General features: G+C 45.4%; 1 long non-coding RNA gene across 5 annotated transcripts in view; it reads left to right on the forward strand.

Moving 5' to 3' along the window:
• LOC134929260 (uncharacterized) overlaps positions 1–18,578 on the forward strand; it is a 183,419-nt gene that overhangs the window by 129,641 nt on the left and 35,200 nt on the right. For all 5 annotated transcript variants that reach the window (XR_010178423.1, XR_010178424.1, XR_010178422.1 and 2 more), the window contains exon 2: positions 4,750–4,831. This is a non-coding gene — a long non-coding RNA (uncharacterized LOC134929260). The remainder of the gene's footprint in view (positions 1–4,749; positions 4,832–18,578) is intronic.

Consider the following 18,578-nt stretch of genomic DNA (forward strand, 5'->3'; position numbering starts at 1 on the left):
GTTTCCCCATCATGTATTAAAGTGGGCATTACCCAGGACCTCTTATCATTAGTCCTTAGAGCACAGGAGCAGGCTCCTCCAGACCTTCCGGTAGGTCTTTTGTTTGTGCCTCCTAGGTTAAGACAGCGAGTGTTCCTGGAATTCCATGCCAAGAAGTCGGCAGGTCACCCGGGTATTGCCAGAACTCGGGAGTTGCTATCTAGGGCGGTGTGGTGGCCCTCGGTGGCTAAGGATGTGGATCAGTGGGTTCGGGCATGTGACATCTGTGCCCGAAATAAGACTCCTAGAGGGGTTCCTGTTGGCCCATTACATCCACTCTCTATTCCATCTAAGCCATGGACCCACATTTCAATGGATTTTGTGGTGGACTTGCCCAAATCCTCGGGGATGACAGCCATCTGGGTTGTCGTTGACAGGTTTTCGAAGATGGCGCACTTCGTTCCACTGGTTGGGCTGCCATCAGCCAGACGCCTGTCTGAATTATTTATGCTGCATGTTGTGCGTCTCCACGGGTTGCCACTTGATGTGGTCTCTGACCGCGGATCCCAGTTTGTGGCCAAATTCTGGAGGGCATTTTGTTCCGATCTCCAGATTTCTGTCAGCTTGTCATCAGGCTACCATCCGCAGTCTAATGGGCAGACTGAAAGGGTGAACCAGTCCTTGGAGCAGTTCCTCAGGTGTTATGTCTCCAAGTGTCAGACTGACTGGGTTGCTCATCTGTCCATGGCGGAGTTTGCCTATAACAACGCGGCTTACTCTGCTACAGGGATCTCTCCCTTCCTTTGTGTGTATGGGCATCATCCTAAGGCCAATTCTTTTGACCCTGGACTCCACGCCTGGTGGTTCCTCTGTGGTTTCGGTCCTTAGAGGTATTTGGCGGAAAGTGAAGAAAGCCCTTGTGTCTGTGTCATTAGTGACCAAAAGGGTTTTTGATAAGCGGAAAAGACCCTGCAGCTTCAAATTAGGAGACTTCGTCTGGTTGTCTACCAAGAATTTGAAGTTGAGACAGCCATCTCATAAGTTAGGCCCTCGGTTCATCGGCCCTTATAAGATCACCAGGGTTATCAATCCGGTGGCATTTCAGTTAGATCTGCCCCGTTCTTTGGGTATCAATAAAACATTTCATTGTTCCCTTTTAAAACGGGCGATTAGTAATCCTTCTTCCAGTGGAAGACCTTCCCCTCTTCTGATACGTGGCCAGAGGGAGTTTGTTGTTGAAAGGATTCTTGACTCCAAGGTGGTTCGGGGTCGGCTGTCATTTTTGGTGCACTGGAAGGGGTATGGCCCGGAGGAGCGGTCGTGGGTGCGCAGTTGTGATCTTCATGCCCCCAGACTGATACGCTCTTTCTTCTCGCAGTTCCCCGATAAACCCGGTGGTAGGGGTTCTTTGACCCCTCGTCAGAGGGGGGGTACTGTTAGGGTCTCCTGCCCTGTGCTGCCACGTTGTCATGGCAACCGGGAGACAAGTGCTAGTGGAGTAACCTGAGCGCAGCTGATACTCCGGTTCGGGTCTTTTGCTGTGCAGTGGTTATAGGCTCTGTGCACGGCAGGGGATCCGGTGCTGGTTTTTGTGCTCACAGTCTGTGAGGTCTGAGTGGGGCGTGGACAGCACCTGCTTTATAAGGCCTCTTTTCAGAGTAAGCAGATGCTGCTGAATCTTTGTTGGTTAGTCAGTTCATGAAAGTTAGCCAGTACTGTGTAGCTTTGTATTTGTTTGTTGCTTACTGCAAATAGGCCTGGGGATTTGGTATTACACTCTGCCAATCCAGACCTAGCAGTAAGACTGGAGTCAGTCGTTTAGCTTGCTGGGGTTCTGTTACTACTCTGTGAACTTAGCAAGTTTGCGGCTGTATTCTAAGACTTGCCTGTCTAATCCTGTCTCACTGTGCTAGGTGTCAGGGGTCAGTTTAGTGGCAGTAAGCTAAAACCTGTGCACTGCAAGTGAGAAATAGGATTGTGGAGACTCTCCTTGTGTCTATCATTCCATCTCTGACCAAGGAGTTTACTGCCACACCCGTTGGTAACCCTTTAGGGTTTTGCTGTTGCCCTTAGCAACAGCATTTCGGGTTCTCTACGTATTAAAACACAACATCTTGCTTTTTCTATCTGAGCAGTTCTAATACAAGGGAGATACCCAGTTCCTTAGCCTCTGGGCTTCTCTGTTCACTTTGTGTGTATTTTGTTACCCTATCACCTTCTGTGTACGTTATGTCATATTCCCCAGTTTGTCTGTGAGTCCATTTGTTTTGCATAACAGTTCAAACACCAGTACATTCCTGCAGACACTGGAGTGCATAACAGTTCTGACACCAGTACTTTCCTGCAGGCACTGGTGTGCATAACAATATGTCTCAACCTCGTCGACACTGGAGTCAGACTCCGTGTCGACATCTGTGTCTGCCATCTGAGGGAGCGGGCGTTTTTGAGCCCCTGATGGCCTTTGAGATGCCTGGGCAGGCGCGGGCTGAGAAGCCGGCTGTCCCATAGCTGTTACGTCATCCAGCCTTTTATGTAAGGAGTTGACACTGTCGGTTTATACCTTCTACCTATCCATCCACTCTGGTGTCGGCCCCACAGGGGGCGACATCACATTTATCGGCATCTGCTCTGCCATCACATAAGCCTCCTCATCAAACGTGTCGACACAGCCGTACCGACACACCGCACACACACACACACAGGGAATGCTCTGACTGAGGACAGGACCCCACACAGCCCTTTGGGGAGACAGAGAGAGAGTATGCCAGCACACACCAGAGCGTTATATAATTTTGGGATTAACACTATATTGAGTGAATTTTTCCCAATAGCTGCTTGTATATACAATATTGCGCCTAAATTTTGTGCCCCCCCCCCCCCCCCTCTCTTTTTAACCCTTTGAGCCTGAAAACTACAGGGGAGAGCCTGGGGAGCTGTCTTCCAGCTGCACTGTGAAGAGAAAATGGCGCCAGTGTGCTGAGGGAGAAGCCCCGCCCCTTTTTCAACTGACTTTCTCCCGCTTTTTCTGGAATACAGGCAGGGGTAATTTTACATCTATATAGCCTCTAGGACTATATATGATGTAGATTTGCCAGCCAAGGTGTCATATATTGCCCTCAGGGCGCCCCCCCCAGCGCCCTGCACCCTCAGTGACCGGAGTGTGAAGTGTGCATGAGGAGCAATGGCACACAGCTGCAGTGCTGTGCGCTACCTTGGTGAAGACCGAAGTCTTCTGCCGCCGATTTTCCGGACCTCTTCTTGCTTCTGGCTCTGTAAGGGGGACGGCGGCGCGGCTCCGGGAACGAACACCAAGGCCAGTTCCATGCGGTCGATCCCTCTGGAGCTAATGGTGTCCAGTAGCTTAAGAAGCCCAAGCTAGCTGCAAGCAGGTAGGTTCGCTTCTTCTCCCCTTAGTCCCTCGATGCAGTGAGCCTGTTGCCAGCAGGTCTCACTGTAAAATAAAAAACCTAAAATAAACTTTCTTTCTAGGAGCTCAGGAGAGCCCCTAGTGTGCATCCAGCTCGGCCGGGCACAGAAATCTAACTGAGGTCTGGAGGAGGGTCATAGTGGGAGGAGCCAGTGCACACCAGATAGTACCTAATCTTTCTTTTAGAGTGCCCAGTCTCCTGCGGAGCCCGTCTATTCCCCATGGTCCTTACGGAGTTCCCAGCATCCACTAGGACGTCAGAGAAAGTAGAATTCAAGTGGATTTTCCTCTTGGATACACTTTCCCTTTACAGCAGGGGCGGGAAACCATTTTTCTACCAAGGGCCATTTGGATATTTATAAAATCCTTCGGGGGCCATACAAAAATTATGAACTTAAAAATTAGCCTGCCCCCCAGTAGTTATGCCCCCAGTAGTTATGCGCGAGTAGATATGCCCCAAGTCAGTAGTTATGCCCCCAATCAGTAGTTATGCCTCCAGTAGATATACCCCCAGTCAGTTGTTATGCCCCAGTAGATATGCCCCCAGTCACTTGTTATGCCCCATTAGATATGCCCCCAATCACTTGTTATTCCCCATTAGATATGCCCCCAGTCACTTGTTATGCCCCATTAAATATGCCCTATTAGATATGCCCTGTAGTAGCGCCATTTACACACAGACATTAAAAGAAAAAAAAACCCACAATACTCACCAGCCCTGCTCCTGCTTCCAGACCGTTGCTCTCTGCTTGGCCGCCCGCACCTCAGAACTACTGTATAGGAGAGAGACGTCATGACATCTCTCCCATAGTACCACACAGCCGCACATGCACACTGCCAGAGCCGGAACTCAGGAGTAAGCTCCTGCCTCTGGCTGCTGCTGAGGGGAAGAAGCCAGGCGCCCGCTAGTAACAAAATCTCAGCGGGCGCCTGGCATCTCCACAGTTATAGGTGAGCCTGGCTGGGCCGGATCAAATGGCTCTGCGGGCCTTATATGGGCCGCGGGCCTGAGGTTCACCACCCCTGCTCTAGAGGGATAAATGAACAGTCTGTTTTATCAGTATTTCTCGGAGCTCCATGCTGTATACAGTAGACTTAGTGCTTTAATCTAACTATATTGACCTATGTTCTACCTTATGCTGCAAGTGTATCTTATAATAACTGTGTGTATACAGATGATTTTAGAGTTTGAAGGTAATTTTTTGAATTGCTATGTTGCTATGTTCTAGTGCCAGTTTCAGTTACCAGCAGATATCCTTCTGTAGTAAGGTTGTTTTGTAATTTTTTATGTTGTGTTGTCTTTGATTATGTATATTAAAGTGTTGTTACACATGTTTACACAGGTGCTCCGATCCTCCTCCATGACGCTGACACCGGTGTTCTGAGTGATGACATCAGATTGGTCTGTTGGACGGGGGTATTTAGGTGAGTAGGTTCTTTCTGTATTTGTCCTGATATAAATGTCGATTTGAACATTGAAACGTTGACTTAAGAAACCAGTGGTCTGGTCTTTATTTCTACGTGAGCTGTGAGTGCCGCCGACTTGGGATATATATACAGGAGGTGTGGCCACTCAATTACTGGTTAAAAAAAAGATGTGACCACTAGAATTGAATATGCAAACAGTGGTACATGTAAAAATATCGTTGTTAGTGTATTTGTGTATAGTTTTTTTGAGAAGTAAGTAATAGAGTGATTGCTGGGTATTGCTCACATTCCTAGACTCAGCATGTTAATGTTTTCCGATAGGGCCAGCTATTGCTTTACCCCCAAAACATTGGGAGGACAACGTTATCATGCCGGTTCTGGGATAGGTGCCACTGTTACATATACATTTATAGCGCTTATATCTTTTTTTTGTAAACAATTTTATTAAGAATTTCCATGTCAGTTCTTTGTTGATACAAGACATACAGCAATACAGTAAATATATCAGAGATACAAAATACAAGAGCAGCAAAAATATAAAGATGTACAGATGGTTATTCAAATTGTACAGAATATTCAAAACGGAAATTGAGACCAGCCAGTGACCTCACTAGAATCTCGGTGATTATATTCATATCTATACCAGCTATACAAAAACATACTGTCAACATTTGCTATGAAACATATACGGAATAAACATGAAAATGTTTTCTCATTTTAGATAGAAATATGAAAATGAATAAAAAAGTGGTGAAGAAAAAAAGAGGTGGAGGAAACACTTAAGTTAGTTAGTATTACACTTAACAAGGGAATAAGTATCTTTTTATCAGGACCTACTATAGATACCAGTTAGAAAAATGCAAAAACAGGCATGGAATAGGGTGTGCAACCAAATGTTATGAGAACAGGCAGTTAAAATATCCAATCAGTTCATTCCAAAAATAAGGATATTTATGGTAGACTTACCATGGTTAAATTTCTTTCTGCGAGGTACACGGGATTCCACAGGGAATACATTGGGTGTAGAGTTGGATCTTGATCTGAGGCACCAACAGGCTAAAGCTTTGACTGTTCCCAGGATGCACTGCATCGCCTCCTCTATAACCCCGCCTCTGGGCACTGGAGCTCAGTTTGTTAACCAGTCCAATGCAGTAGCAGGTAAAAGAGATGGCAGATGTTAGTCACATAGAACCACATTCTCACGACAGGAGAAGGGACCAGCGGCTAATGCCATACAAACCCAAAGAAGCTAAGTGCATCAGGGTGGGCGCCCTGTGGAATCCAGTGTACCTCGCAGAAAGAGATTTAACCATGGTAAATCTACCATAAATCACCTTTTCTGCAGCGCGGTACACTGGGATTCCACATGGAATACATCGGGGATGTCCTAAAGCAGTTCCTCAAGGGAGGGGATGCACCGTAGTGGGCACAAGAACCCGGCGTCCAAAGGAAGCATCCTGGGAGGTGGAAGTATCAAAGGCATAGAACCTTATGAACGTGTTCACGGAGGACCACTTAGCCGCCCTGACAATTGTTTAGCGAACGCACCACGACGGGCCACCGAAGAAGGTCCAACAGACCGAGTAGAATGGGCTTTGATAGCAGCAGGACCTGGGAGTCCAACCTGCGCATAAGCTTGTGCAATCACCATTCTCATCCATCTGGCCAAGGTTTGCTTATTCGCAGGCCAGCCACGTTGTGAAAACCAAAGAGTGAAAAAAGGGTATCTGACCTCCGGATAGAGGCAGTCCTCTCCACATTGATACGTAGAGCCCATACCACATCCAAAGACCGCTCTTTGGAAGACAAACCAGAAGAGATAAAAGCTGGAACCACAATCTCTTGGTTAAGATGGAAAGAAGATACCGCTTAGGCAGATAACCAGGGCGAGTTCAAAGAACTTCCCTGTCACGGTGAAAAATCAAAAAGGGTGGACGACAGGATAAAGTGCCTAAGTCCGACACCCTCCTAGCAGAGGCAATAGCTAGCAGAAACACTACCTTAAACGTAAGGCATTTAAGGTCCACAGACTCAAGAGGTTCAAATGGAGACTCTTGTAGGGCATTTAAGACAACAGACAGATTCCATGGAGCCACAGGAGGGAAATAAGTAAGCTGAATCTGTAAAACACCCTGAGTGAAAGTATGAACGTCAGGAATAGACACAATTTTTCTCTGAAACCACGCCGACAAGGCAGATATATGAACCTTGAGGGGGGCCAGACAAAGGCCTAAATCTAGGCCTTGTAGCAGAAATGCCAAAAGCCTGGAAGTTCTGAACGAATAGGCATCATAATTCTTAGCAGCACACCATGTGAAGTAAGCATTACAGACCCTGTAATAAATCTGTGCAGAAGCCGGTTTGAAGGCCTTCCACATAGTTTAAATAACCACCTCAGAGAATCCTTTGGCCCTCAGGAGTGAAGCTTCAAGAGCCACGCCGTCAAAGCCAGTCTGGCCAGGTCTGGGTCGACACAAGGGCCCTGAACAAGGAGGTCTGGGCATTGAGGAAGTAGAAGAGGACGCTCTATCAATAGACCCTGCAGGTCTGAGAACCAATGCCGTCTGGGCCACGCTGGAGCGACTATAAGTAGTATTCCTCTTTCTTGCTTGAACTTCCGTAGTACCCTGGGTAGGAGTGACACTGGAGGGTACACTTATGGCAGCCAAAAGTTCCATGGAGTTGCCAGTGCATCCACGAACGCTGCTTTAGGATCCCTTGTGCTTGATCTGAAGACCGGAACCTTGTGATTGTGACGAGACGCCATCAGGTCTACATTTGGTAGGCCCCACTTGTCCACTAGGAGTTGAAAGACTTCCGGATGAAGACTCCACTCTCCGGCGTGAACGTCCTGATGACTGAGGAAATCCGTTTGCCAGTTGAGGACTCCAGGAATGAACACTGTCAATATTGCTGGCAGATGGTGTTCCGCCCAACGGAGGATTTTTGATACTTCCAGCATTGCCATGCTGCTTCGAGTGCTGCCTTGATGATTTATGTACGCCACCATGGTGGCGTTGTCTGACTGTACTTGAACAGGCCTGTTCTGTACCAGAGGCAGGGCTAGAGTCAACGCATTGAACACTGCCCGCAATTCCAGAATGTTTATCGGGAGGAGAGATTCCTCCCCGGTCCACCGACCCTGGAGAGAGTGTTGCTCCAACACTGCACCCCAACCACTCAGACTGGCATCTATTGTCAGGAGGACCCAGTTGGAGATTCAGAAAGGACGGCCTTTGCTCAACTGTTGGTCCTGTAGCCACCATCTCAGTGACAGGTGAACCTCCGGAGTCAAGGAGATCATTTGAGACTTGATCCAATGGGGCAGGCCATCCCACTTGGAAGGGATTAACCTCTGTAGAGGGTAGAGGGCGGGAATGAAATAGAGCGTACTCTACCATGTCGAAAGCCGACCCCATGAGGCCTAGTACTTGCATCAGCGGGTGTATCGACACTCTTGGGCAAGAGAGAAAGTATCTGATCATGTCCTGAAGTTTCAGGACAGTTTTCTCTGGAGACAGAAACAATCTCTGGCTGTGTGTGTCCAGTAGTGCCCCCAGGTGCACCATACTCTGAGCAGGGACCAGCGAAGACTTTTTCAAGTTGATGAGCCACCCGTGGGCCTGTAGGAATTGGATCATCAGTTCCAGATGACTGAGGAGAACATCTTGGGTGTTCACCAGGATCAGCAAATCATCAAGATATGGCAGGATCCTGATTCCCTGATGGCCGAGAAGTCATCAGAGCCTGGAACTGAAAATGGAGGTTGCCAATAGCAACCTGCAGATATTGTTGAGGCGATACAGCAATAGGTATATGTAGGTAAACATCCTGTATGTCCAGGGATACCATGTAGTCATCGGGTTCCATGACCAGTACAATAGAGCGCAGAGTTTCCATATGGAATTTGGACACTCTCACAAATTGATTCAATGCTTTGAGGTTGAGTATAGGCCAGAAGGACCCATTTGGCTTCAGAACTAGAAACAGGGTAGAATAGTATCCCCTGCCTTTCTGGGACAGAAGTACCGGCACTACCACTCCTGTGTCCAGGAGGGAATGCACAACCAAGTACACTTTCAACAGATCCGAAGGGATAACCGTAAAGCAGAACTGGCGAGGGGGACTTCTCTTGAAAGAGATTGCGTACCTGTGAGAGACAACTTCCCGCACCCAGGCATCCGAAGTGATCTTTCACCAGGCCAGGGTGAACTGCAGAAGTCATCCTCCCACCCTGGGGTCCCCCAGGATGGGCTCCGCCCCGTCATGCAGTAGGCTTGTCTTGTCTGGAAGCAGGCTGACGGGCGGCCCAGGATTGTTTAGGTTTGGGCTTAGTGGATTTGGAAGTATGATCCTGTCTCTGGTACGCCTGACCCTTTGTCTTCCCTGGAAGTCGAAAGGAACAAAAAGTGGTATTCTTTGCCTTCGGTGTAGAAGGATTAGTACTTGGGAGAAACGCAGTCTTAGCAGTTGCCAAGTCAGTCACAATCTTATTCAGATCCTCCCCAAAAAGGATGTCTCCCTTAAAAGAGAGCACTTCCAAGGTCTTTTTGGAGTCTAGGTCCACCTTCCAGGACCTCAACCACAGAATTCAGTGAGCCAGTATCGACGTAGTAGATGCCTTGGGTGCCATTACAACTGCCTCAGAGGCCACCTCCTGAGTAAAGTGGGAGGCTGTGGTAATATACGACAGATATTGTCTGGAAGTGTCAGAAATATCCTGAGGCAGCTTATCCTCAATTGCCTGAACCCATGCTTCAATTCATTTCGCACACCAGGAGGCTGCTATAGTGGGTCTATGTACAGCACCGGTAAGAGAGTAAATAGACTTCAGGCATCCCTCCACACACTTATCCATTGGTTCTTTCAGTGAGGTGACAGTGGTGACAGGCAGAGTAGGTGACACCATAAGACGGGCAACATGAGAGTCTACCGGCGGTGGAGTTTCCCACTTGTTACTCAACTCCGCAGGGATAGGATAACTAGCTAGCATCTTTTTAGACAGGGAAAATTTCTTTCCTGGAGATGACCAGGATTCCTGACATATGTCAATTAAATGGTCATAATGTGGTAAGACCACTTTAGTAACCTTCTGACGTTTGAACTTCTCAGGTTTCTTAGACGCAGTAGTGGGATCGATTGCATCATCAATTTGGAGAATTAGCTTATTAGCCTCCACTAGGTCAGGAATATCAACCTGGGTTGTAGATTCCTCATCAGAAGCAACTGTATAGTGTCTGACGGATCAGGATATTCCCCATCCTCATCAGAAGAATTATCTGAAATATTAGTGGATTGTGAGGAAGAAATGGCCTGCTTAGCTGACCCCTTGACCCCAGAGGGGCATGGGGTAGACTTTGGCCTAACCAAAGATTGATTTAATTGTTGTAACTTGGTAGACAGAGTGTCCACCCAGGGCGGAGTAACTACAGGGACAATATGTGGCTGCAATGGCACAGGATACTTGAGAACGCTGCCCAAGGTGGTTCCTGATTGGCCACAGGTGCCGCAGGCTGACTGGGATATGTATGGCACCAGGTGCCTGAACCATCAGCTAAAACTTCCCCCTCAGGTAAACTTCCCCCTCAGGTGCCAGCACTGCATGATGCAGAAGCGTCCGCGGATTTCCAGCCCTGTGTGGCAGACATTATAGGGAATGTAGCCTTAGAGCGTAACAGTACAATATAGCCAGACAAACACAATACCTGCAAATAACCCCTTGATTTATGTGATAGTAAATCCTGTATTTGCACAAACAGAGGATTAAAGCGGTGTGAGGTGACTGAAATACACAGTAAAAAATGCCAAACAGTATAGTACTGTGTAGCACTATATATATATATATATATATATATATATATAGCCCAGATGGTTGTCCGGCACTCCAACACCTCTGACAACTGCTGTGGTGCCCGCTCAGTGTAATAGACATGCACCAGGAAGATGAGCCGCACTCACAGACTAGTAGATGGCATAAACACTCCGGCGTCAGACCAAAATAAGTCACATAGCCTGGATATATTTCCAACGTTTCATGTCTTTATGACATTTTTTCAAGGATAAAACAAACAATGACATGTATCACACTTTTAAACACTCACCCTGGTTCGTGCGCTGGCTGCCGTCCCGCTCAGTGGAGAAACGTAATGACGTCACTAACATGCGACTAGCGCTGACGTACCGTCTCTAGGCAACGCGGACGTAATGCTAATAGTGCTCCCATCACCATAGCTACATACAATAAACAAAACAAAAACACGTAGAAGCTGTCACCACACTGCAATCAGACCCTGCAGCTAAAACCATCTACTTGATACGATGTATATACAATACTATTAGACTGACTGCATGAAAAAATACTGTTAATACAGACTAGGTGAAAAAACTGCTATTAGTACAGACTAGAAGACGAACTATTCTCAAACAAAGCAGGATCATATTCAAACAAAGCAATTGAAGGAACATTGCTCATTTAACCCTAACGGGTGCAGAGTCTGTAATTTATATATCCACATTGATTCCTTTTGCAATAATAGACGTCCCCTGTCACCCCCTCTATTGTTGAGGGGTACATGGTCTATCATTTTATACTTTAAGCTCGCCAGATTGTGTCTGAAGTTCTTAAAATGTCTGGCGACTGGTTGATCTTGATCCGTTCCTTCTAGGGCTTGTCTGATGGCCGTTCTGTGCATGGCCATGCGTTCCTTGAATTGTCTAATCGTTTTACCGATGCATAATAGTCCGCACGGACATTTAATGTAGTATATAACATACTTAGATGAACAAGTTAAAGAATATCTGATCTTATACAATTTGCCTGACCTGGGGTGTGAGAACGTGTCTCCCGTGTCGAGATAGCTGCATGTAGTGCACCCGAGACAGCGAAAGTTACCCGGTTTTCTGGATAGAAAATGTTCCGAAGGTGTACCCTTTAATTTGGAAACATCATTGTGTACTACATAATTCTTTATGTTCTTGCCCCGTCGTTGGCCAATCATCAAATGTTTGTTGTAGAGAGCTGGTAACTCTTGTTCTGAATTCACCAAGGGCCATAATCTTTTGGCAGCTGAATTGATCTCTCCACTAGCCGTGGAAAAATCCGTGACCCAGATCATTGAGTCATGATGATCAGAAGCAGGTTTTTCTTCCAAAGATTTATTCCTAGACATGGATAACACTTGAAGCATGATTTTCTTTAAGGATATAGGATTGTATCCCCTTGCAATGAATTTATTCATCATCAAGTTGAGTTGTATTTTGAGATCTTGGGGATCACTGCAGATTCTGAGGGCACGCATGAACTGTGAAAATGGCAATCCTTGTTTTAAAGACCACGGATGATGACTTTCAGCTCTCAAAAGTGTATTGCGGTCAGTTGGTTTGTGATACACTGTCGTGTTGAACCGTCCATCCTGCATTGTAATGGAGACGTCTAGAAAGTGGATAGTACAGGTGCTGATCGTGTATGTAAATTTGATGCTATCATCCGCTTGATTGATAAATAGCATCATCGAGGAAAACTGTTCTTTACTTCCTGTCCATATGACAAAAATGTCATCTATGTATCTGTGGAAACTGTGGATGGGTAATCCAAATCTGGGGTCTGAAAAAAACAAATCTTGCTCTAAGGCAAACATGAACGCATTAGCGTAGCTGGGTGCTACACAAGAACCCATCGCACAGCCAAGTATTTGGATATAAAATTTCCCATCATATTGGAAATAGTTCCTAGTCAAGGTCAGTTCAAGAAGGGACATGAAAAAATCTAAATCAGGACCATTGTACGATGAATTATTGGTAAGAAGCCTCCTAGTGGCAGCCAACCCTCTATCGTGCGGAATGCTGGTATAGAGGCTTACCACATCAATGGTGGCCATCCACCAATGAGACTCCACCTGAGGAATGTTTAATAATTTTAATAAAAAGGATGTGGTGTCTTTCAGATATGTTCTTTCGTTCTGAATTACGGGCTGCAAATAAAAATCAAGGAATTTTGAAATTCCATAAAACAAAGAGTCTCGGACGGAGATGATCGGCCTACCCGGAGGGTTACTTGCATCTTTATGTAGTTTGGGTATAGTATAGATCAACGGGATCTTGGGATGATCAACAGTAAGTGAGTCATGTATCTTCTGTGTGATGATGTTATTCACAACAGCTGCAGAGAGGAGAGTATCAAGTTCCTTCTTGAAGATGAAAGTGGGGTCAGCATCCAATGGGCCATACACCTTAGGATCATTTAGCTGTCTTTCAATTTCAGATTTATATTGAGAAAGATTCTGGATGATAATGCCCCCGCCTTTGTCGGCTGGGCGGATGGTGATATCGGTGTAGGCACTCAAATTCTTGAGGGCAATTTTCTCACCCTTAGTCAAATTGCTGTGTGTAGAATGCTTCACCTCAGCACATTTTTCCAAAGACTTTCCCAGCTGAGAGGTAAAACATCTAATGGCTGGATTATTTGATATGGGATCAAAGGTTGAAGGTTTCTTGATACCTAATTTCTGTATGCGTGGCGGCTGTGTGACACCAAAGTATTCTTTAAGTCTGAGCTGTCTGTTCAGGTGATAGAGGTCCACTTTGTTCTTAAATTCGTTGGGGTGATTAGTGGGCACAAAGGATAAGCCTTTATTTAGCACCGATATTTCATCTGGAGTGAATTCTCTGGTTGACAAATTGAATACTACGTTTTCTTCTTGTATTTGCGCTTTCCTTTGCCTTGCCCACTCTCCTCCGCGTCTGGTCCGAGATCTTCCACCGAGCTGGCTTTGGCTCGGGTGGTCACCCCTAAAGGGAGTTTTTTCTTCAACTGGGATTTAGACCGCGCCCCTGTCGACTCTCCTTCACTTGTAGTAGCTCCCCCACTGGAGATGTCCGTATCCGATCGATCTGGATTCCTAAATCTGTTAGGGTATCTCTTCCTTTGAGGATAATGAGGTTTTTGATTCACCCATGAGTAGACCCGTTGCTCTTCGTAGTCTTTGTCGACTGTAATTCGTTTCTTTTTCTTGAAGGCAACCAGATCTGTTTTGTATTTTGAGATCTGTTCAGACAACTTTTCCATCCATTTGTTTTCAGAGTCACCCTGAAGCTTCTCAAGATAGAGGTTCTCGAAGGACTGTCTCTTAACTTGATAATTCTTCAGCTCCCTCCCTGCTTCCTCCACAACTAGGAGAATGAGGTCATAGGAGCATTTGTTTAATATTGCCGCCCACCGACGGCAAAAGTCGACATTAAAGCGTCCAATGGTGGGGATGTTCCTGATACGGAAGCCTCTAGGGATCCTCTTATCTCTGTAATAGTCCGATAGACTGACTCCATGGAGATAGTAATCAATCTCCTTCTGATGGAGATGCAGTAATTGTAAATATAGTTGCTGTGTGGATTCCAGGTCACCCCCTGCTTTGACCATGTTATCCTTAAATAGGATGGCATCAGCCTCTGGTTCTGAAAAACTCAAAACCGCATCAGGCACTAAAGTTACTCTGGAAAATCCTTCCACATTGGCCTCAGCAGTGGGGAGAGACATGCTGCGTGTAGTTTAAAAACAATGTGGTTGCTTGGTTCAACAACCCACACAAAAACCTTTGAAAGTGTCCGCAAATGTAGTAAGAAACAAGGGGTGCCTTGACCAGAAAACGACGTTCTGATATATAGCCCAGATGGTTGTCCGGCACTCCAACACCTCTGATAACTGCTGTGGTGCCCGCTCAGTGTAATAGACATGCACCAGGAAGATGAGCCGCACTCACAGACTAGTAGATGGCATAAACACTCCGGCGTCAGACCAAAATAAGTCACATAGCCTGGATATATTTCCAACGTTTCATGTCTTTATGACATTTTTTCAAGGATAAAACAAACAATGACATGTATCACACTTTTAAACACTCACCCAGGTTCGTGCGCCGGCTGCCGTCCCGCTCAGTGGAGAAACGTAATGACGTCACTAACATGCGACTAGCGCTGACGTACCGTCTCTAGGCAACGCGGACCTAATGCTAATAGTGCTCCCATCACCATAGCTACATACAATAAACAAAACAAAAACACGTAGAAGCTGTCACCACACTGCAATCAGACCCTGCAGCTAAAACTATCTACTTGATACGATGTATATACAATACTATTAGACTGACTGCATGAAAAAATACTATTAATACAGACTAGGTGAAAAAACTGCTATTAGTACAGACTAGAAGACTAACTATTCTCAAACAAAGCAGGATCATATTCAAACAAAGCAATTGAAGGAACATTGCTCATTTAACCCTAACGGGTGCAGAGTCTGTAATTTATATATCCACATTGATTCCTTTTGCAATAATAGACGTCCCCTGTCACCCCCTCTATTGTTGAGGGGTACATGGTCTATCATTTTATACTTTAAGCTCGCCAGATTGTGTCTGAAGTTCTTAAAATGTCTGGCGACTGGTTGATCTTGATCCGTTCCTTCTAGGGCTTGTCTGAAGGCCGTTCTGTGCATGGCCATGCGTTCCTTGAATTGTCTAATCGTTTTACCGATGTATAATAGTCCGCACGGACATTTAATGTAGTATATAACATACTTAGATGAACAAGTTAAAGAATATCTGATCTTATACAATTTGCCTGACCTGGGGTGTGAGAACGTGTCTCCCGTGTCGAGATAGCTGCATGTAGTGCACCCGAGACAGCGAAAGTTACCCGGTTTTCTGGATAGAAAATGTTCCGAAGGTGTACCCTTTAATTTGGAAACATCATTGTGTACTACATAATTCTTTATGTTCTTGCCCCGTCGTTGGCCAATCATCAAATGTTTGTTGTAGAGAGCTGGTAACTCTTGTTCTGAATTCACCAAGGGCCATAATCTTTTGGCAGCTGAATTGATCTCTCCACTAGCCGTGGAAAAATCCGTGACCCAGATCATTGAGTCATGATGATCAGAAGCAGGTTTTTCTTCCAAAGATTTATTCCTAGACATGGATAACACTTGAAGCATGATTTTCTTTAAGGATATAGGATTGTATCCCCTTGCAATGAATTTATTCATCATCAAGTTGAGTTGTATTTTGAGATCTTGGGGATCACTGCAGATTCTGAGGGCACGCATGAACTGTGAAAATGGCAATCCTTGTTTTAAAGACCACGGATGATGACTTTCAGCTCTCAAAAGTGTATTGCGGTCAGTTGGTTTGTGATACACTGTCGTGTTGAACCGTCCATCCTGCATTGTAATGGAGACGTCTAGAAAGTGGATAGTACAGTTGCTGATCGTGTATGTAAATTTGATGCTATCATCCGCTTGATTGATAAATAGCATCATCGAGGAAAACTGTTCTTTACTTCCTGTCCATATGACAAAAATGTCATCTATGTATCTGTGGAAACTGTGGATGGGTAATCCAAATCTGGGGTCTGAAGAAAAAGAAACGAATTACAGTCGACAAAGACTACGAAGAGCAACGGGTCTACTCATGGGTGAATCAAAAACCTCATTATCCTCAAAGGAAGAGATACCCTAACAGATTTAGGAATCCAGATCGATCGGATACGGACATCTCCAGTGGGGGAGCTACTACAAGTGAAGGAGAGTCGACAGGGGCGCGGTCTAAATCCCAGTTGAAGAAAAAACTCCCTTTAGGGGTGACCACCTGAGCCAAAGCCAGCTCGGTGGAAGATCTCGGACCAGACGCGGAGGAGAGTGGGCAAGGCAAAGGAAAGCACAAATACAAGAAGAAAACGTAGTATTCAATTTGTCAACCAGAGAATTCACTCCAGATGAAATATCGGTGCTAAATAAAGGCTTATCCTTTGTGCCCACTAATCACCCCAACGAATTTAAGAACAAAGTGGACCTCTATCACCTGAACAGACAGCTCAGACTTAAAGAATACTTTGGTGTCACACAGCCGCCACGCATACAGAAATTAGGTATCAAGAAACCTTCAACCTTTGATCCCATATCAAATAATCCAGCCATTAGATGTTTTACCTCTCAGCTGGGAAAGTCTTTGGAAAAATGTGCTGAGGTGAAGCATTCTACACACAGCAATTTGACTAAGGGTGAGAAAATTGCCCTCAAGAATTTGAGTGCCTACACCGATATCACCATCCGCCCAGCCGACAAAGGCGGGGGCATTATCATCCAGAATCTTTCTCAATATAAATCTGAAATTGAAAGACAGCTAAATGATCCTAAGGTGTATGGCCCATTGGATGCTGACCCCACTTTCATCTTCAAGAAGGAACTTGATACTCTCCTCTCTGCAGCTGTTGTGAATAACATCATCACACAGAAGATACATGACTCACTTACTGTTGATCATCCCAAGATCCCGTTGATCTATACTATACCCAAACTACATAAAGATGCAAGTAACCCTCCGGGTAGGCCGATCATCTCCGCCCGAGACTCTTTGTTTTATGGAATTTCAAAATTCCTTGATTTTTATTTGCAGCCCGTAATTCAGAACGAAAGAACATATCTGAAAGACACCACATCCTTTTTATTAAAATTATTAAACATTCCTCAGGTGGAGTCTCATTGGTGGATGGCCACCATTGATGTGGTAAGCCTCTATACCAGCATTCCGCACGATAGAGGGTTGGCTGCCACTAGGAGGCTTCTTACCAATAATTCATCGTACAATGGTCCTGATTTAGATTTTTTCATGTCCCTTCTTGAACTGACCTTGACTAGGAACTATTTCCAATATGATGGGAAATTTTATATCCAAAGACTTGGCTGTGCGATGGGTTCTTGCGTAGCACCCAGCTACGCTAATGCGTTCATGTTTGCCTTAGAGCAAGATTTGTTTTTTTCAGACCCCAGATTTGGATTACCCATCCACAGTTTCCACAGATACATAGATGACATTTTTGTCATATGGACAGGAAGTAAAGAACAGTTTTCCTCGATGATGCTATTTATCAATCAAGCGGATGATAGCATCAAATTTACATACACGATCAGCAACTGTACTATCCACTTTCTAGACGTCTCCATTACAATGCAGGATGGACGGTTCAACACGACAGTGTATCACAAACCAACTGACCGCAATACACTTTTGAGAGCTGAAAGTCATCATCCGTGGTCTTTAAAACAAGGATTGCCATTTTCACAGTTCATGCGTGCCCTCAGAATCTGCAGTGATCCCCAAGATCTCAAAATACAACTCAACTTGATGATGAATAAATTCATTGCAAGGGGATACAATCCTATATCCTTAAAGAAAATCATGCTTCAAGTGTTATCCATGTCTAGGAATAAATCTTTGGAAGAAAAACCTGCTTCTGATCATCATGACTCAATGATCTGGGTCACGGATTTTTCCACGGCTAGTGGAGAGATCAATTCAGCTGCCAAAAGATTATGGCCCTTGGTGAATTCAGAACAAGAGTTACCAGCTCTCTACAACAAACATTTGATGATTGGCCAACGACGGGGCAAGAACATAAAGAATTATGTAGTACACAATGATGTTTCCAAATTAAAGGGTACACCTTCGGAACATTTTCTATCCAGAAAACCGGGTAACTTTCGCTGTCTCGGGTGCACTACATGCAGCTATCTCGACACGGGAGACACGTTCTCACACCCCAGGTCAGGCAAATTGTATAAGATCAGATATTCTTTAACTTGTTCATCTAAGTATGTTATATACTACATTAAATGTCCGTGCGGACTATTATACATCGGTAAAACGATTAGACAATTCAAGGAACGCATGGCCATGCACAGAACGGCCATCAGACAAGC

The sequence above is a fragment of the Pseudophryne corroboree genome, chromosome 5 (assembly GCF_028390025.1).
Source record: "Pseudophryne corroboree isolate aPseCor3 chromosome 5, aPseCor3.hap2, whole genome shotgun sequence".
Classification (NCBI taxonomy): domain Eukaryota; kingdom Metazoa; phylum Chordata; class Amphibia; order Anura; family Myobatrachidae; genus Pseudophryne; species Pseudophryne corroboree.